The sequence below is a fragment of the Cebus imitator genome, unplaced genomic scaffold, assembly GCF_001604975.1.
Source record: "Cebus imitator isolate Cc_AM_T3 unplaced genomic scaffold, Cebus_imitator-1.0 Scaffold2, whole genome shotgun sequence".
Classification (NCBI taxonomy): domain Eukaryota; kingdom Metazoa; phylum Chordata; class Mammalia; order Primates; family Cebidae; genus Cebus; species Cebus imitator.
In genome coordinates this window covers 10724199-10742473 of record NW_016107317.1, presented here as the reverse complement: position 1 = coordinate 10742473, position 18275 = coordinate 10724199, and the positions used below count along the sequence as shown (strand labels likewise).

General features: G+C 43.3%; 1 protein-coding gene and 1 long non-coding RNA gene across 4 annotated transcripts in view; one reads left to right on the top strand and one right to left on the bottom strand.

The window, feature by feature from the left end:
- SLC38A1 (solute carrier family 38 member 1) overlaps positions 1-3617 on the bottom strand; it is an 82200-nt gene extending 78583 nt beyond the window's left edge. The window contains exon 1 of one of the 3 annotated variants that reach the window (XM_017529601.2): positions 3124-3617. The gene's annotated coding sequence lies outside the window, so the exon portion shown is untranslated. The remainder of the gene's footprint in view (positions 1-3123) is intronic. The other 2 variants (XM_017529612.2, XM_017529624.2) reach the window with 2 other exon arrangements.
- Positions 3618-9280: 5663 nt separating this feature from the next.
- LOC108305091 lies at positions 9281-11588 on the top strand. The gene is made up of 2 exons (XR_001825554.2): positions 9281-9444; positions 10152-11588. It is a non-coding gene; the product is annotated as an uncharacterized LOC108305091 (long non-coding RNA).
- Positions 11589-18275: the final 6687 nt, after the last annotated feature.

The window sequence follows — 18275 nt, the reverse complement described above, 5'->3', positions numbered from 1 at the left end:
GTGGGGAGCTGGGGAGAGATAGCAAGGCGAGAAATGCCAGATGTAGGTGATGGGGAGGAAGGCAGCAAATCACACTGCCACGTGTGTACCTATGCAACAATTTTGCATGTTCTTCATATGTACCCCAAAACCTAAAATGCAATAAAATAAATAAATGGGAAAAAAAAAAGTTGGAAAGAGGTGAGGAGGCAGATTGTGAAGGTTCCCAAGTGTATGGCTAAGAATTTAGACCTTGTGTGCAATGGAAACCCACAGAGGTTTTTAGAAGCAAGATCCTTTAACAAAATGTGACTGAATGTTAGAAATATAAATCTCATGAAAGGGAGATTGAATTAGGGGAGCACAACTTGGTATGAAAGAGACCAACAGGGATGCAGCTCCACCTCAGTAACTGGCTGTTTCACTGTTAACCATGCGTTGTGCTTGCATCTTTCTCCATTGCCCACCCCCACTGCCCCTAGATTGTTCAAGGCACCTCTATATCTGTTTCCTATGTCTACAAATCTAGGTCAGGTGACAGGGACTTGAACTTGGGCAGCAGAAATGGAGACAAGAGGACAAGTGTGAGGGGTATTTGCAAGGGCCTGGTCACTGCTCAAAGTGGGGAAGGCAGTAAGAGAAGGGAGAAGCAGAGAAGAAAAAGACTCTAGCATGTCAAACTTAGGAGAAGGGAACAGATGAGATATAGAAAGGAAGGGATGGTCAATAATAGCATAAAGAGATAAACAAAATGGCTTGACCAAGTTCTCAATCCAACAAGTATTTATTAAGCAGCTACTATGTGCTCGATTAGGGGAACAATGAGTAAAATCAGTTTTTGTCCTCAGGCATCACCCAGAGTAAAGAAGATAGTAGCAACAGCCAGATGTCAGACCTCCTAAGCATGGTGCTCCTTTCATTAAATGGCCTTAATTCACGGAGCATCGTAAAAAAATATGTAAACAACATACATATAGTTTTAAAGAATCCAAAACATCTTTAAAATCTATTCATCACATTAGCTCAATTATATTACAGTCAAAGAAGAGTGCAGTAAGTACTTGTTTTTCCTTCTTCCTGTTCCTTCTGCTGGCCTTCTTCCCTCAATTATGGAAATAGCTGATCCCTTTTCACCATTCGGGTCTCAGGACAAATGTTATCCCCTCACACTGGCCCTCCTGGTGAGTCACTCTATTTCAGGCATCCCACCCCATCACATGATCCGGTTTTATTTCTTCATTGCACTAAGAATACCTGAAATTTATATGCCTACATTTATATAGTCTATTTCTCCCCGAGAACGGAAGCTTCACAGAAGACGAAACAAATCTTATTAGTAGCTGCCAGTCATACCCTAAACCCTCTGTAGAAAATATTTATTGGCTACATTTTTTAAAAAAATCAAATAAACCTCAAGATTAAGATCTCAAACCAAACTAGGCTGGTTTCCATTTGCTTACGACATACTGAGAACTCAAGTGACTCTAAAGAGAAGGCTATTTTGAGGCTGGGGTCAAACCAAAATCCACGGCGTCTATGCCAGATCAGTACCCCGGAATTGACTGTTTTGCAAGATTTCGGGAGTACCAAAGGGGCATGAGATGTTTGACAACGAGGCCAGCCATGAACCGAGCTCAGGTTTTATTTCCGTTGTCCTTCTGACGTCAGAAAAAGCACGAGTTGCTGCACAGTTTCTTTTATCAAGGTGACAAATTACACCCTCGCTGGGCCGTGCATTCTGCAAACCATAAATTTATTTTCCTCCTCCCCTTTATATTGAAAAATGTAAAAACCCACGGCAGCGATGTCAAAACCCCTTCCAAACGCAAATGAATACCGTTTTCTAGCAGAGGCGTCTTTTTTCACTTTTACTACACACATCACCGTGGATTCCTCTGAGAAAGTACGTGATCCTGGCAGCAGTTAGGTTTCTAACGGAAAAAGAGGGTTGTTAAAACCCCGGGTCCGCGCCGCAGAGCAAGACAAAGGACTCTCAATTGTAGCACCACCTTCCCCAGACCAAGGCAGCCTGTGAAATGCACTGGGAACGGCGTGACGCGGATACCGCGAAATTCCTTTTGCTGCCATATGCACTTGTGCCTTCTCTGACTACAGTTCAGCACAAACCCCCGGCGGGCGATTTGGCAGGGATTTCGGTGCCCAGGCAGCCCGGTAACCTGCAGGGTCCCAGTGGGTGCTGAGGAGCCCCCTGCGCAGGGAGGTAGATAATTTAGGGGGCGAGGAGCTCGCACAAGGGCGAAGGTGCGCTCTCCTCCCAACACCTACCCACGCGTTTAAAGGCCTCTGTGGCAATGTTTAGGGACGCTAGCTAGGTGCCGGGGGTTGGGGAGGAGGTGGGACTAGAAGCGAGCACAGTCTGAGACCAAGCCCGCGCAAGAAGTGGCCTTTTGTTCGCTGGCTCCAGCAGACTCCGGCTCTCGGAAAAAAACACTACCCCTATCCGCTGCCACGCTCTGCATTTTAGAAAAAAACCTCTTCAGGGCAGGAAAGGACAATGAGTCACTGCAAGCATGCCTTAGTAATTTCTCCCCGCGCCCTCCTATTTCCCTGCGTTACAGAGGGGCAGAGCACCAGGAGGGATGGCAAACGTGCTCCGGTTTACTGGTGCTCCGCGGCGGCTACCCAGCCGGCCGCACGCAGCACCCCTGGGACATCACACACTGTCCTCTGGGCCTTGCAGACACAGGAATTTTTTCCCCCAAAGGTTAGGGATTCAAACACTCCTAGAACACGGTCGCGCCTTCGAGTAAGCTGCGCTCTCGCTACAGACCTGCGTCGTTCCTGGCCCTTGCAAAAATTGAACCAGATTTAGTCCCACACGCTGCCACAGCCACGGGGAAACAGACCAAAGCCAGAGGAAAATAAACCAAAAAGTAAGCCACAGCCCACGCAAAGGTGAACTCAGGGACCCTGGCGCTTCCTCGCGCTACCGCGTGCGTTCAGGAAACACAGGGGACCTGGACTTTTCTTCTCCTAAAAGCAACATCCAAACGCTTCGGGCACAGCCGTGCTTTCTCTGCTTTCACGCCTGCAGGGATGATTTCTACGTTACCGCCTTCTGCCACATCTCAACATCCCCCCGCCGCTCGCCCAGCCCTCCCCAGGAACTGAAAAGCACCTTACCTCCGGAAATAAGGGGAAAGGTGGCGAAAGGCGATGTGAAGGTGTCCGCCCTTCCGGGATTTTCACCCTCAGCAGTTTGATGTCCTTTGTGTCAAGGTCTGGTGACGGCGGCCGGGAAACGGTGGCCCCAGTCGGTAAAGGCTGGGCAGGGAGTTTGGCGTGGCCTGGCGGATTTCCGAGGAAGGTGAAGGGCGGAGGCTCCTGGCGACCTTCAGGCGGAGTGTCGTGGCTGCTCCAGTCCGCTCTCGCCAGGCTCTCCTCCTCCTTTCCGGGCCGATTGCATCAGAATCTCCCCTCACCAGCAACCCCCACTCACACCCTACTCTCTGGCCCCGCACTTACAGCGACAAGCACGGGCGCTGAGGGTCACGAATCGGAGTCATTCTCCTACTGGGGGGCACGTCGCCCTTCCGCAACCATGGCTTGTGATGGTTGAACAGGGACAGTCAGGCCATTCCTCCCCGTCCCGCGCGCCGTCTCCTCCCCTCCTGTGCGCCCGCTCTTTAACCAAAGCTGCGTGTCACTGAGCCGTACCCGTCACATGGTGTCACTGCTGGCGGCCGCGCCTTGCTGCCTCCCTCTCGCCGCTCCCTGACGATGCAGCGACCGCGGCTGGCGGAGACTGAGCATCGGGGAAAGGGTGAGGGAGGGGTTGCGGGGCGCGCGTGTGCCGGGCGCACGGAAGGTGGCACTGGGAGAGGACGCTGCGCGCTGCCTGGCGCCTGCCCTCGCCCTCCTAGGGCCCGGCGGCGTGCTCGGAACCCAGCTGTGGCGGCAGCTGGAAAATGCGAGCCCTTAGGGATAGGGGTGCGGCCTCTAAAGGGACACTGGTGGAGGACAGGATGGCTGTGCGTTAGGCTGGGGCCTGCGTTTTGGGTACTCCAGAGCCCCGCCGGGGCCGAAGGAGCGAGGGAGTTGCATTGTGGGAAGGGGAGCTGCAGGAGGATGGCCGCCAAAGTGGAGGGTCCGAGCGCAGCCCCGAGAGCCACCGGCAGCGCCCGGGACTACGCGTAGCGTTGGAGCGGAGGGTTGGCGCTGGGGACGGCCCGCAGATGGCAGGGGTTGGCGGGAAGGGGACCGAAGTGGCAGGGGGAGCCCGGAGCTCGGGCACCTTTGGAAACCCTTTGTCCCTAACCTGAAAGGGAGGCACCCCCCCCTTCCGGTTCCAGCACCCGCAGACCTGGCGAGCCCTCCCTGAGGTCTGCCCTGTGGAGCTCTGCTTTGGGGACTGAGTGTGAAGCGACTAGGAGGATTTGTTGAGCGCCGAGAGAGCACCTGTCTAGGCGCGAAGAGGAGGGGGCTAGGTCTTGGAGGGCCTGGTGACCCCACTTGGTTCCGCCCGAAGGACCTGGCGCGTCCAGGTTAACGGAGCTGGGGCACTTCAAGTCCGGGGAACAAGGGAGCGGGATGGAGGGGAGCGGGGGGAACTGGGCCTGGTTCCCTTTTTTTCCCCGCTTACTCTTTGTTTCAGACACAGCCCCCTTTCACTGGCTGGGCATTTCTTTGCATAGGAGTTGTGTCTTCTTAAAATGGCGACAGGAAATCCCACCTGCGCTTTAGCCAATTAGACTGTCATTATAGAGCGAATTTGCGGGGTGGAAACGCGACCTTTTTACTGACCGGGATGGTTCAGTCTCATGTTCATGTTCATCAAAACAGGAAAAGGAAGGTGAATCATAATTCAAAAAGTAACTACCTGGAGCGTTTCAAGCAGAGAGTAGTCACTGTATTGGAATGAATTTTGCTTTTTCATCACCACTGGAAAAGCAAATTGATAACCTAATTTGAAACTCATCACGGACTAAACCTGTTATTCCCTTCGAATGGCAGTAAATGGCCTTTATTAGTTCAACAGTGGCTTCCTGAGAATCCTCTTTAGAAAGCATGCTCTTGAGTAATCCTGAGAAACTGAAAGTTCACAGCAAACAGAAAGGGCAAAAACACAGGTAGCCTAGCTCAGACACACCTGCATTCAGTTTCTTCCTCTGACACTTACTGCTTCCCTGTCGTGCTTAGCTTTTGTCGTAATCCTGTTTTCTAAATTTAGAGGAAAAAAAATGTGGGGAGAGAAGAAAGTACACACAACATAGCAGTATTCTATAGGTTATCAAAAAGTTGGTTTTTTCTACCTTATTGGAGGAAGTTAATTTAGTGTAAAATTAATGATTTTAAGTAATGTGCACCTTACCTGGCACAATTCTTATGAATAGGGTAAGAAATCTGAATAGGTGAAGTAGATGAACTGTGAGCGATAGCTTAATAGGCTTGTTGGAACATTTACCTTATTAAAGGCAGAATGTGTGTATTCATCGGTGTTCGAAAATTATCTGATCCAAGTTTATCTTTTGGTCCCAGTTTTAACTTACTTGCTTGTTTCTATATACAAAAAAGACTGCAGTTATTTAGCACTTTTTCAGCTGGATTCAGTAGTTATGAACTGATCTCCTATGATATGGTAGCTATTGTGCTAAGGACTTTACATGGTAAACCTTTCAACCCCTTAATTAGGTATTATCCTCCTTGTATAAATAAGCAAACAAGTTAAAAGGTTGAACTGGCCATGTTCACCTAAGACAACAATTAGTGAAGGAGAAGTGATTCCCATTCAGGTCTGAATTCAAAATCCCTTCTCAGTCTTTACAGTGGTGCTACAACTATTTGCAATGGGACATTCTTGGGCCTAGAGTTTGAAGGATCTTCCCCCTCCCCTGGATTTTAGCTGACAACCTAGAACCAGAGTAAATGTCAACATGGAGGCTACTGTGGTCTTAAATTGAAGCATGGGATGTCTGGATGATTCCTCTATTCACCTTGTGCTTACTGAGAGACAAGCAGCAGGTTAAGCACTCCACGGATGGTCTCTCGTTTAATTCTCATGACATTCCTAATAGTGCAGACTATCCTAATCCCTGACTCAAAGGTTAGAGAATTTATCCTAAGTCCACACAGCTCTAATTGGCACATCCAAATCTTGCATCCAGAGCTTACTGCTAAGCTAGTTTTCTGTGGCTGGATCTAAAATGTTCCCTGATTCAGGAATAACCATCTTTGCAGGGCTAGCAGGTGGAAAGGGTCTCGGGCCACTCTGCCTCTGAATGGGAACCACTGTCCTGCTTCAGTAGAGTCCAGGGAGTTAGTTTTCTCAATAATAGCCTTATGAGGTCCAAGGGCCTTGTTGATAGTATCTAATGTTGTTTGTGGACCTTTCCCATTTGAATAGATTTCTCAATATGTTTTTAAGGTATTTAGGACACATTACCAGGTTTGATTGCAGGCTGCCGTATGGAACTGAGAAATTCTGTATATGCTCTGAAAATGGGGCTAGGGAAAGAATTTGTACTATGAAAGGAGAATTGGGTAACTTTAGGTCAACTGGGAGTTTTCTGGTAACCCAGTAGCTCTTTTTTTTTGGTTCCAAGAAGGTGGGGCAGCTTTGTGAAGAAAGATCAATGATACCCCAAAGAGGATTCAGCCTGAACTTAAAGCCACATCTGCTCTTATCCCAGCTTCACCCTGTACTCACCTGGGTTGCACTTGCGCTCCACCTGGGTTTCCCAGTAGGACAGCTGAAGAAGGGGCCACCACCAGCTGTGCGGTTACAGAGACTATGTGCTTTCCTGCATGGGTTTTCAAAGCTTTCCAAATACATCTGGCTTGATACCAGCAGTATTCTTGTACAAGAATTTTTGGGTAATAAGATCAAAACTATTTTCTGAATATAGTGTTTTTTAAAAATCTGTAAAGGACTGTCATTGGAAAATCTGATTTTTAACAATGATGAAAAAGTAGGAAAGTCAGCTGGTGAGGTTATCTCAAAACAAGTGTCCTACATATCTCCTACTTGTAACAGAAACAGTACAGCCATTTGGTGAACAAATCCAGTCTCACTAGAAAATAAATTGTTTATTCTGCAGTCTTTTATTCCTGTTTATAGAGTCTACTCTAAGCAACAAATGGTCTTTAAGATTATTGGTTTTCCTTGACTTTCAGATTTCTTTGCCTGATTAACTCTTTTTATCATCCTTAATGTTCTCTGAATCTCATCCATCAATGACAATATTTTGACACTAGAAGTTAGCAAAGCAGCCAGAGCAAAACGTACATTTGCAATGAAAAGAGCTCCCAAATTGTCTTGGCCAGCCTTATGCAGATACATGGCGCTGTGCACCCTAATGCTCCTTGGTAGGTAGCACTGTGTCGGGGGCTACTGTCACCTCTTCCATCATTGAAATGAACATTCTGCCTCACCAGATTGATAATTCGTTCTGGCAAAAGATCAAATACCCCCACTGATTCTAAACTGAAGTTAAATTAAGATCCAAGAACAAAATTATTTTTTATTATCTTATTAGTTAATTACTTTTAGAGACAGTATTTCATTCTGTTCTCCAGGTTGGAGTGCAGTGGTCCAATCATAATAGCTCACTGCAGCCTCAAATTTCTGGAATCGGGAGATCCTCCCACTTCAGCTTCCTGAGTAGCTGGGACTACAGGTACGTGTCACTATGACTGGCTATTTTTTATTCTATTATTTTAGAAACAGATTCTCACTTTGTTTCCTAGACTGTTCTCAACCTCCTGGCCTCAAGCCATTCTCCCACCTTGGCCTCCCAAAATGCTAGGATATAGACCTGAACCACCATGCCCAGCCTGAGACTCTTTAAAAATTCTGCTGTCTCTGATTTTGGCCTGAGTCATATTTGTAAGGTCACTTATTTATTTTTTATCTGTTAGGTAAGCTGGGAGTGGAGTTTATGTGTATCCCCACCCAAATCTCATATTGAAATGTAATTCCTAATGCTGGAGGTAAGGCCTCCTGGGAGGTGATTGGATCATGGGGGCGGCTTTCTGGTTCATGGTTTAGCACCATGCCCTTGTGTGCTTTCCTCATGATAGTGAGTTCTCCAGCAATCTGGTTGTTCTCACTCTCTGGCTTCTGCTTTCACCATGTGAAGTGCCTGATCCTGCTTTGCCTCCTGCTATGAGTTAAAGCTTCCTGAGGCTTTTTCAGAAGCAGATGCTGCCATGTTTCCTGTACAGCCTGCAGACCTGTGAGCCAGTTAAACTTCTTTTCTTTATAAATTACCCAGTCTCAGGCTTTTTAAAATAGCAATGCAAGAACGGACTAATACAGATACCCATCTGTTGATCAAATGACTCAGTGCCCACAGAGTACCTAAGCACAATGGTTGGTACATAATAAGTGCCCAATAAATGGTATCTCTTATTATTTTGCACACTTTGTAGGAATAAAAATGGGCAATGACATTTCAAAGTCCAAGTTTATAGGCACGAAGTATTCTATTATGTTCACTTCATGCTGAAACAGCTGTTAAGCCCACATCTCTACTCCCATTTCTCCGACTGTGAAAATGAGGAGAAAGAAGGTATTAAAGAATAGTTAGGCCTCCACTTCAACTCTCAATCTTAATTTTAAGGTGGGAAAGATAAGTTTTAAATCTATAAGGATGTGTTAATTAAAAAGTAGAAGTGTTCCAAAATGGAGTATGGCATTTGTATTTACTAATGGTGGCAATATAAATTGGTATGACTTTTTGTGAGGCAGCCAATTTAGGGGTTAAGAATGTGGGCTCCAGTGCCAGATTTGCTGAGCTCTAATCTTGGCTCTACAGCCTATTAGCTTCGTTACCTTGGGCAAGGTGCTTCTCTATGCCTCAGTTTCTTCATACTTAAAATGGAAATAAATAATAATACCTACTTCATAAGGCTTTGTGAAATATATATGTTAATACATGTAAAGCATTAAAAATCATTAACATATCTTAAGTATTCAGTCACTAATAATTATTACTGGAAATCAGTTTGGCAATAAGTAGAAAGAACTTAGATGCCATTGGTGTCACTTCTGGGACTCTACACCCTAAAAATAATGCACAAAGAAGTTTCCTAATAACACAGGATCTACAAGCACAGGCTTTGGAATAAGTCAAGTAAAGGTAAAAAGCATTTTTAAAATGTTTCTCCAAAGCAAGTATAACATAAATTCATAAATGACAGTCCGAATTAAATATTCAGATGACTAGGCTTGAGGAGAGCTGTAACACTTCCATAAGCCCTTAGAGATACTTTGAGAAACAAGATACAGGGCTGACTGTTCCTTAGTTCTGATCCTGTGTGATAATCCTTACTTTCCAAAGGCAATATAGCTGGATAAAGTATCTTCGTCCAAGACCAAGAGAAACACAGTCAATAGCAGGAATGATGAAAGGCATCAAGCAAAGTGGGGATGCAGATGAGAAAACAAGATCAGAAGACAGAAATATCTGAAACAAGTCACAAATGCATAGTATGAGCTCTCAGGTAAGGACCAGAGCAGAATCGTCCCACGATGTTCAAGGCATACTCTTGGGGTGCTGTGTCATGTTAAGATCTTGCTTGGCAGAAACATGGATTTTGTGTTTTCTTCTAAAAAGGCATCTTTTGGGAAGAAGCATTTTAAAAAATTTTCTTTTTCTGCTGGCAGTATTTAGGAGGAAGAATTCTATTCATTATTTGAGTGGAGTAACATACTAAAATAAAGTTTCATTCTACATAATTGTTCTTAAAATAAGAAACACCACATAATATTCATTGTGCTTGATTTTGAAAGGCTATATTTTAGGCATATGAAGCTATTTGATAATCACAAAGGTAATTAACAAGATTTAGAATTGATTGTCTTCTGTTGATATATATTTATAGTTATTTATATATTTACGTGTTCCTAAAATAAAATGTTAAAGATTTTTTATTTAAATGTAACATTTCCAAAATTGAACTCATTGCATTTTTTTTCCCAACTCAAGCCCTCTTCTGTTCCCATAAACCCCATATTGGGAAATGCCACCACCATGGGTACAGTTGCTCAAGCTAAAAGGATGGGAGTATATTGGCTCATCCCCTTCACTCTTCACATCTAATTAATTCACTCTTTCGAGTAACATTTACTAAGTGCCAGGCCTTCTGCTAGTCTTTCCTGAAGCTTGGGTTAGAGTGAGAGACCAATACTATTCAAATGATCTTGCCAGTGAATGTACAAGTTACAGGTGGAATTAAGTGCTCTGCAGAAAGGAGCATGAGTCTGTGAGAGGAACAGAGGACCATATGCTTACCTAGGAACCAAGGAAGACTTCCCTGAGAACTTAACCCTTGTTTGGACTCTGTTGTCTTTATGCTAAGAATTTTAATAAGGAGCAGATAATAGACATGATCCAGTGCACATTTTTAGAGGAATATCACGAGTCCTATCCCTTCACCTTCTAAATATTTCTGATATGTGTTCCTTCTCCATCCTCATGACCTTCACTGGCATGGGCCTCCATCAGCTCACTGTGGGGGAAGTTTCACTCAAGGGGCACTGATAACACATCTCATTAAAACTATACCACATCATTATACCTCCCCAACATAATATTTACATGTATTTATTTGACTATATATGGATTACTATCCTATTTATTACATATATTAAGAGCATACACAAAAAATTAAAAATCCAAATGGTAAGATTTTACATTTTAGATTTATTTGATAATAATACTTTATTCTATTACTAAACATATATTCCTAATTGTCATTAAGATATCATGTTAGAAAAATTTGCTCTACTATACCATACCATTTTTTAAAATCTTAGTTTAATACTCTGTAACACAGCAATTAACAAATCTACTTCCAAATTTGGCTTATTTTGATTCTTTCATTTAATGACTGTCATAGCTGAAAAAGGACCCCATAGAGACCCAACAGAGGCAGTGCCCTATTGGCTATACCTCCCAAATAAAGCCATTTATTTCTCAATCTCATTCACTAATTTACAAAGATTTACTTATTTTTCATTGTTAGTCTGCAAATGTACACTTAAATGAGGGTTATCCTTAATAATTAGTATGTGAATAAGAATATGACATCTACCTTTGTGAAACTTGCACATTACAGAAGCTCAATAAATATTTGTTGAATGAATAAATGAGTAAATAGAATATTTTTACAATTAAGTAGCTTTAATTATTTTATATTTAAATTTCAAGTCTTTAGAGGAGAAGGAATTGAAAAAATATGAAATATCAAATATACGTTTAGCTACGTTTTTAAAGGTTAGTAGCCTATATGCACAAATCAAATGAGTAGCAATTTTTGGAGCTGTAACTATTTTTGGAATCTTGCGTGAATAAATTACAATTTTAAAACATCAAGAATAAGTGCCCATTGAATGTCATTTTTTAAAAGGAAAAAAGAAACCTCAGTCTCTATTTAAAAAGTAACATATTTAACAGTTTTCTAGTTTATGCAAATTATCTGGAAAACTCAGAACCCCAACCACCAAAAGATTACCTTCCATAACAGTAAGTGTGGTTTTGGCTTCCAGAATCATCTGGATAAGTGCCAGCATTCTCCAAGTCACATTCTTGGTATGAAATGAACTTTTGTAAATGGAGTCTAATTAAATCTTGTGCTAAAAAGAAGAGTTACAAATTAATTTATTCTGTTGTGTCTCCTTTCTATTTTTATAACAATTAGTATTTAGGAATAATAGTGTGGTTCAGATATTAACCGTTTTTGCAATATCAATTTAATAATGAAGTCAACAATTATTTCTCTATATCCAATGTTGTTACTCTGATCAGAAAAGAAATGTACTCGTCTCTCCTTTTCCTTTTCAGTGATGGCTAGATAACCATCTTACCGATTGGCATTTTTCATCTGTTTATTTATTTATTCACTTATTCAGTGAATGTATTCCAAGCTAATTCTTTTTGCAGCATTCTTTATCTGCTTCTTGTCTCCTCTGGGACCTTCCTCCTTAATTTATTTTTCGATTCTGTATTTTCATCCTCTTTTCTATTTACTGTAAAGTAGAGAAACCTCTCCTATCATTAAAAAAGAAAGAGATGGGGAGAAGAGAGGAAAGGGGAGACAGGAAAAGAGAGGAAATTTCCTTTTATTTTAAAATTTTCACTAACTATAACTCTCATCTTTCTTCTGTTTAACAGCCAAGATAGTCCAAAGAATAATTAATAATATATGTCTCTAAATCTTTATTTCCCATTCACTCTTTAAATACACACACACACACACTGTAGAAAACTTGGAAAATGCAGCAAAATGTAAAGAAGAAAACCAAAACCATCTATAAATTTATATACCAGTTACCATTGTTGACTGTTAGTTCATTTTACTTGCATGTCTTTTTTACATTCAGAATCATGTCTAATTTTGTATTTGTATATGACATTAAATTATAATCATTTTATAATATCATTAACATTTTTCAAAAACATAAATTTTAATAACTATAAAATATTCTACCATATAGTTTTACGATGATTATTAATTTCAGATTTTCATTTTTTGTAAACATTTATAATACTTTGTCCTGTCTCTGATTATTTCCATATGATAAATTTCTGAAGGTAGAATTATAGGGTTAAAACAGCAACATTTAAAAATACCTGATACAAGAGGAGTGGCTTCAAGATGGCTGATAGAAGTACCAGGCACTCACCTCCTCCTAGAGGAAAGACCTAAGCAGCAAGTAGATAATCACACATCAAATAGCGTGTCTGTGAGAGAACATTGGAATTCATTAGGAAAATAACAGGGAACATCTGAGGCATGGAAGGAAATAGAAGGAATAGAATCAGCTGGGAGCCAGGAAACACAGCAAAAGGGTAAGTGAGAGACTCCCAGTGGTCCACATTCTCACCATGGACTCCTACAATGCTAGCCACAGGAAAGCCCCTCAGCCCTCACAGGCCCTGAGACTAGAGTAGGGAACTTCCTAATGTCCATATCACAGCATTGTTCAAGACAGATAGTTTGTGCTGGGTCCCAGATATCCCTCAAAATCCAAGCAGCTGGCCAGGCACAGTGGCTTATCCCTATAATTCCAACACTTTGAGAGGCTGAGGTGGGCAGATTGCTTGAGCCCAGGAGTTTTAGAGTAGTGTGGGCAAATGGTGAAACCCCATCTCTACAAAAAATACAAAAATTAATAAGATGTGGTGGTCTGCACCTGTAATCCAGCTATTTGAAAAGCTGAGGTGGGAGGATTGCTTGAGTCTGGGAGGTCGAGGCTGCAGGGAGCCATAATTGCACCACTACACTCCAGACTTAACAACAGAATGAGACTTTGTCTCAAAAACAAAAACCAACAAACAAAAACCCCAAGTGGCTGCAGCACCATGCCATTTTGAGAGCCCAGCCCCAACCAGACTGCATCCTGCCCTGGGACCCAACAATCCCTGCATCTCCACATTCATGGACCCCCACTGACACCCTCCCAAGACTGCCTGGAGAACTACAGTGGCACAATGCCGCTAGACCCAGCAGTGTGGCCAGCTTCCTAGCACTCTAGACCACAGTGTCATACACCCAAGAAAAGGGGCAGCATAGTGCACTAGAGAAGCTGCCTCCAGGACAAAAAGAGCTGAACTGGGCACTCCCAGAACCTGAGGCCATGGCCACTGACAGCAACTCTGCTCTCCCTTACCCCCAGTAGTGGGGCTGCCATGTACATGCACATGCCTGCAGTGAGCCTGGGGACTGACCTGCCCAAATGCCATCTTGTGGTCTGAGGACAGGCTTACTCTGCTCACTGCCACCACCACTAGGTGCCTAGAGATTGCCTTGCTCTGCCCACCACAGCCTGGCCCATGTGCACCATCAGGGTACCTGACAATAGGCTTAGCCTGCCCTGTGCTACCCCCTACAGTGCCTGAGTGTTCAGGGCCTTGGGGATCAACCTGCCTTACCTGTCATATCTGACACATGCAAACACCATCTGGGGGCCTAACACAGGCCCAGTCTGCCTACTGCCAGCATCCAACCATGCAATGTCATACAGAAGCCTGAAGAATGCCCAAACAGCCACCACAGGTTGCTCCTGTGTGCACCATTGAGTGACCTGAAGACAGGCTGGTTCTACCTGACACAGCTCCCTCAACTCCCTGAATGTGCCATCTGGGGGGTCTGGGGATCAACCAGCCCTGCCTGCCACTTCTGATATGTGCCTTCACCATCAAGGGGCCTCATAACAGGCACAGACTGCCTGCTGCCAGCATCCAAGCATCTATCTGAGGGGCCTAGAAATCACTCCACCCTGCCCACCACAGCCTGTGCCTGAGCACATCATCAGGGGCCGGAGGACAAGACCACCACACATGTACTACTCAAACCCCCACGTCCCCAAGCATGTTGTCCAGATAGATGGGGATTGTCATTTCCTGCCTACTACCACTACATACACACATACCTTCCATGGGCCTGAGGATGGGCCTGCCCAGCATGTTGCCACCACCACCAGCATCCACCTGCACTATCCCACAATGGCCGGAGGACTGGCCCACTCAGCCCATTGCTGCCACCATTGAAGCTAATGTGTGCTGACTGGAAGCCTAAGGGTTGACCTGCAACCACTACTGCAATTGCTGATGCCATTGCATACTGTCCAGGGGCCTAAGAACCTGCCCATCCACCCAACTCATCCCTGTCATTGCTGGTACACAAACAAGCAACCTCAAGGTCCAATAATTGTCCCCCCAGAACCAGCTAAAACTGCACTTGGGAACCCAAGGAAAGGCATGTTGGCCTACTTCCACCACTACTAGGGCCTTAGGACAGGTCCATTTGGTATCCCCATCCCCAGCAAAGCCTCATGATAGCCTCCACTAACAATTGTAGCCTGCTGTCTACACACACAAAAAAAAGTCATACAGAGATTACACTGCTGCATCTACCCAGAATAAAAGCTAAAGTGCCCTACCCAACCAACACTATAGATACATCTGCAGGAAAAAAATCTTTACCTGTGAAAGCCAGTCCAAAAAATTAAAAGAGGTGACTGTTATAACAGATGAGTAGATATAAACATAAGTAAAAAAGAAACATGAAAAGCAACAAAACATGATACATTCAGAGAAACACAATAATTCTCCAGCAGCAAGTTCCAACAAAAAAAAAACTGAAATGCATGAAAAAGAATTTAAAATAATAAAGAAGCTCAGTGAGATACCAGAGAAAACAGATAAATCATATGAAGAAAGCGGAAAAACAATTCATTATGTGAATAAGCAATTCACCAAAGAGATAGATGTCATTTGGAAAAAAGAAAAACAAAACCAGAAATAGTGGAATGAAAGAATTCAACAAATAAAAATACAATTGATAACTTCAATAATAGGCTAGGTTAAGCAGAAGAAAGACTTTCTGAATTTGAAGACAAATCTTTTGAAATAACTCAGACAAAAAAAAGAAAAGGAAGAAAGAAAAAGAGTAAAAAATAATAGAAACCCTATGTGACATGTGGGACACCATAAAGTGACCGAATAATTCAAATTGTAATATTCCATAAGAAGAAGAGATGGACAAAGGTACAGAAAACATATTTAACAAAATCATAGATGAAAAATTCTCAAGTCTTGCAGAGATAAAAACATCTAGACACAACAAAGTCAAAGAACCTCAGACAGACTGAACTCAAAAATGCACATTATAGTCAAACTGTTGAAAGTCAAAGACAAAGAGAGAACTCTTAAAAACAGCAAGGGAAAAGTGTCAAATCACAGAAAAGGGAATACCCATCAGACTAACACAAATTCTTAGCAGAAACTTTACAGGCCAGGAGAGAATGGAATGATATATTAAAAGTGCTGAAAGTTAAAAAAAAAAAAAAAGGTCAGTGAAAACAACAAAGCTATCCTTCAAAAATGAAGGAGAAATAGTCTTTCCCAGATAAGCAAAAACTGAGGGAATTTATCATCACTAGAACAGTCCAACAGAGATGGCTAAGGGAGTCCTACATCTGGAAACAAAAGCACAATATCTAAATTCATGTAAACACACAAAAATATAAAACTCACTAGCAGTGTAAAAGTCACAGAGATACAAATGAGACAGAGAAAGACTTCAAATGTTACCACTACAGAAAATCACCAAACTTCAATAATAAACAACACAAGAGAAATAAAGGAAAAAATGATATACAAAATAACCAGAAAACAATTAATGACAGAAATAAGTCCTCACCTATAAATAGTAACTTGAATGAAAATGAATTAAATTCCCTGCTTAAAAGAGATAAATTGGCTGAATGGATTTTAAAAAAACAAACTTGACCTGACTATATGCTGCTTAACAAAAAACTTACTTCATGTGTAAAGAAGCATATGAAGTAAGTTTTTTGTTAAGCAGCATATAGTTAGGTCAAGACTGAAAGTAAAGGGAATGGATAAAAATACTTCACACAAAGAAAAACCAAAAGCAAGCGTTAGATATATTTACATCAGATAAAACAGATTTTAAGTAAAAAATAATAATAATAAATAAAAAGTGGAGTGAAGGTGGCTGAATAGGAACAGCTCTGGAGTGCAGTTCCCAGCAAGAGCAGCACAGAGGGTGAGTGATCATCGCATTTCCAGATGAGGTACCAGGTGCATCTCAATGGGACTGTTTGCACAGTGGGTGTGGCCCAAGAAGAGTGAGCCAAGGCAGGGTAGGGCACTGCCTCACTCCGGAAGTGCAATCCCCAGAGGACTACCCTCCCTATCCAGCAGAGGCCATCAGGGGCTTTTCCATCCACCTCAGCACTCTGGCTCAGAAACTGTGCTTCTGCAGGTTTTCTGCCCACAGACCAGGAGATTCCCAGGCCAAAAGGTGCCACAAGTTTCCAGCACGCTTGTTTACACTGTGCCCTGGGTTTCTGCACAAAAAACTCACACAAATCTGGACTGCTGTTTCAACTGGTGCCTGGAACACCTTGGGATGGAGTGGCCCATTCAACTGAAAAAGAGGGGGCTGAAAGCAGGGAGCCAGGTGACCTGGCTTGGCGGGTCCCACTCGCACAAAGACCAGCAATCTCAAATGCTTGGGATTGAGAGTTTCACAGCAGGTGCAGCTCAACCCATGATAGTCCAGCTCTGTGAGGGGAAGGGCATCCATCATTACTGAGGATGTACAACACTACTGAGGCAGTCCGCTGTTACCGAGGCAGTCCACCATTACTGAGGCAGACTGACCCATGATAATCCAGCTCTGTGAGGGGAAGGGCATCTGTCATTACTGAAGATGTCCAACACTACTGAGGCAGTCCGCTGTTACCAAGGCAGTCCACCATTACTGAGGCAGACCGCCATTACCGAGGGAGTTCTAACTGTACCACTGTAAACAAAATCTCAAGGAAGTTTACGCAGCAGCTGGGCAGAGCCCATGGCAGCTCAGCAATGCCTCTACTGGCAGACTGTGACTAGACTACCTCCTTACTGGGCAGGGCATCTCTGAAAAAAAAAGCAGCAGCCTGTCAGGAACTTATAAATAAAGCCCCATGTTCCCAAGACAGAGCACCTGGAAAAAAGGTGGTTATGAGTTCCACTGCAGCAGACTTAAATGTACCTGCCCAGCAGGTCTGAACAGAACAATGGAGCTTCCTAACACAGCACTTGAGCTGGGATAAGGGACAGACTGTCTCCTCAAGCTGCTCCCTGACTCCTGTATATCCAAAGAGACACCTCATAAAGGAGAGCTCTAGCTGACATCTGGCAGATACCTTCTGGGACGAAGATAACAGAAGAAGAAACTGGCAGCCACCCTTACTGTTCTGCAGCCCTTGCAGGTGATTCCCAGGAAAGCAGGGTCTGGAGTGGACCTCCAGCAGTCCTGCAGCAGAAGGGCATGACTGTTATAAGGAAAACTAAAAACCAGAAAGAACTAGCTTCAACATCAACAAAAACTATGCTCACTCGAGACCTCATCCAAAAGTCACCAACTACAAAGACCACAGGTAGATAAATCCACAAACATGGGAAGAACCCAGTGTAAAAAGGATGAAAACAACAAAAACCAGAATGCCTGTCCTCCTCCACAGGATAACAACTCCTCACCATCAAGGGAACAAAGCTGGATGGAGAATGAGTCTGATGAATTGACAGAAGCAGACCACAGAAGGTGGGTAATAACAAACTTCTCTGAGCTAAAGAAACATGTTCTAACCCAATGCAAGAACCCAACCCAAACTAAGAACTTTGAAAAAAGGCTAGATGAAATGCCAACTAGAATAAACAGCTTAGAGAAGAACATCAACAACTTGATGGAGCTGAAAAACACAGCATAATAACTTTGTGAAGCATACACAAGTTTCAATAGCCAAATCGACCAAA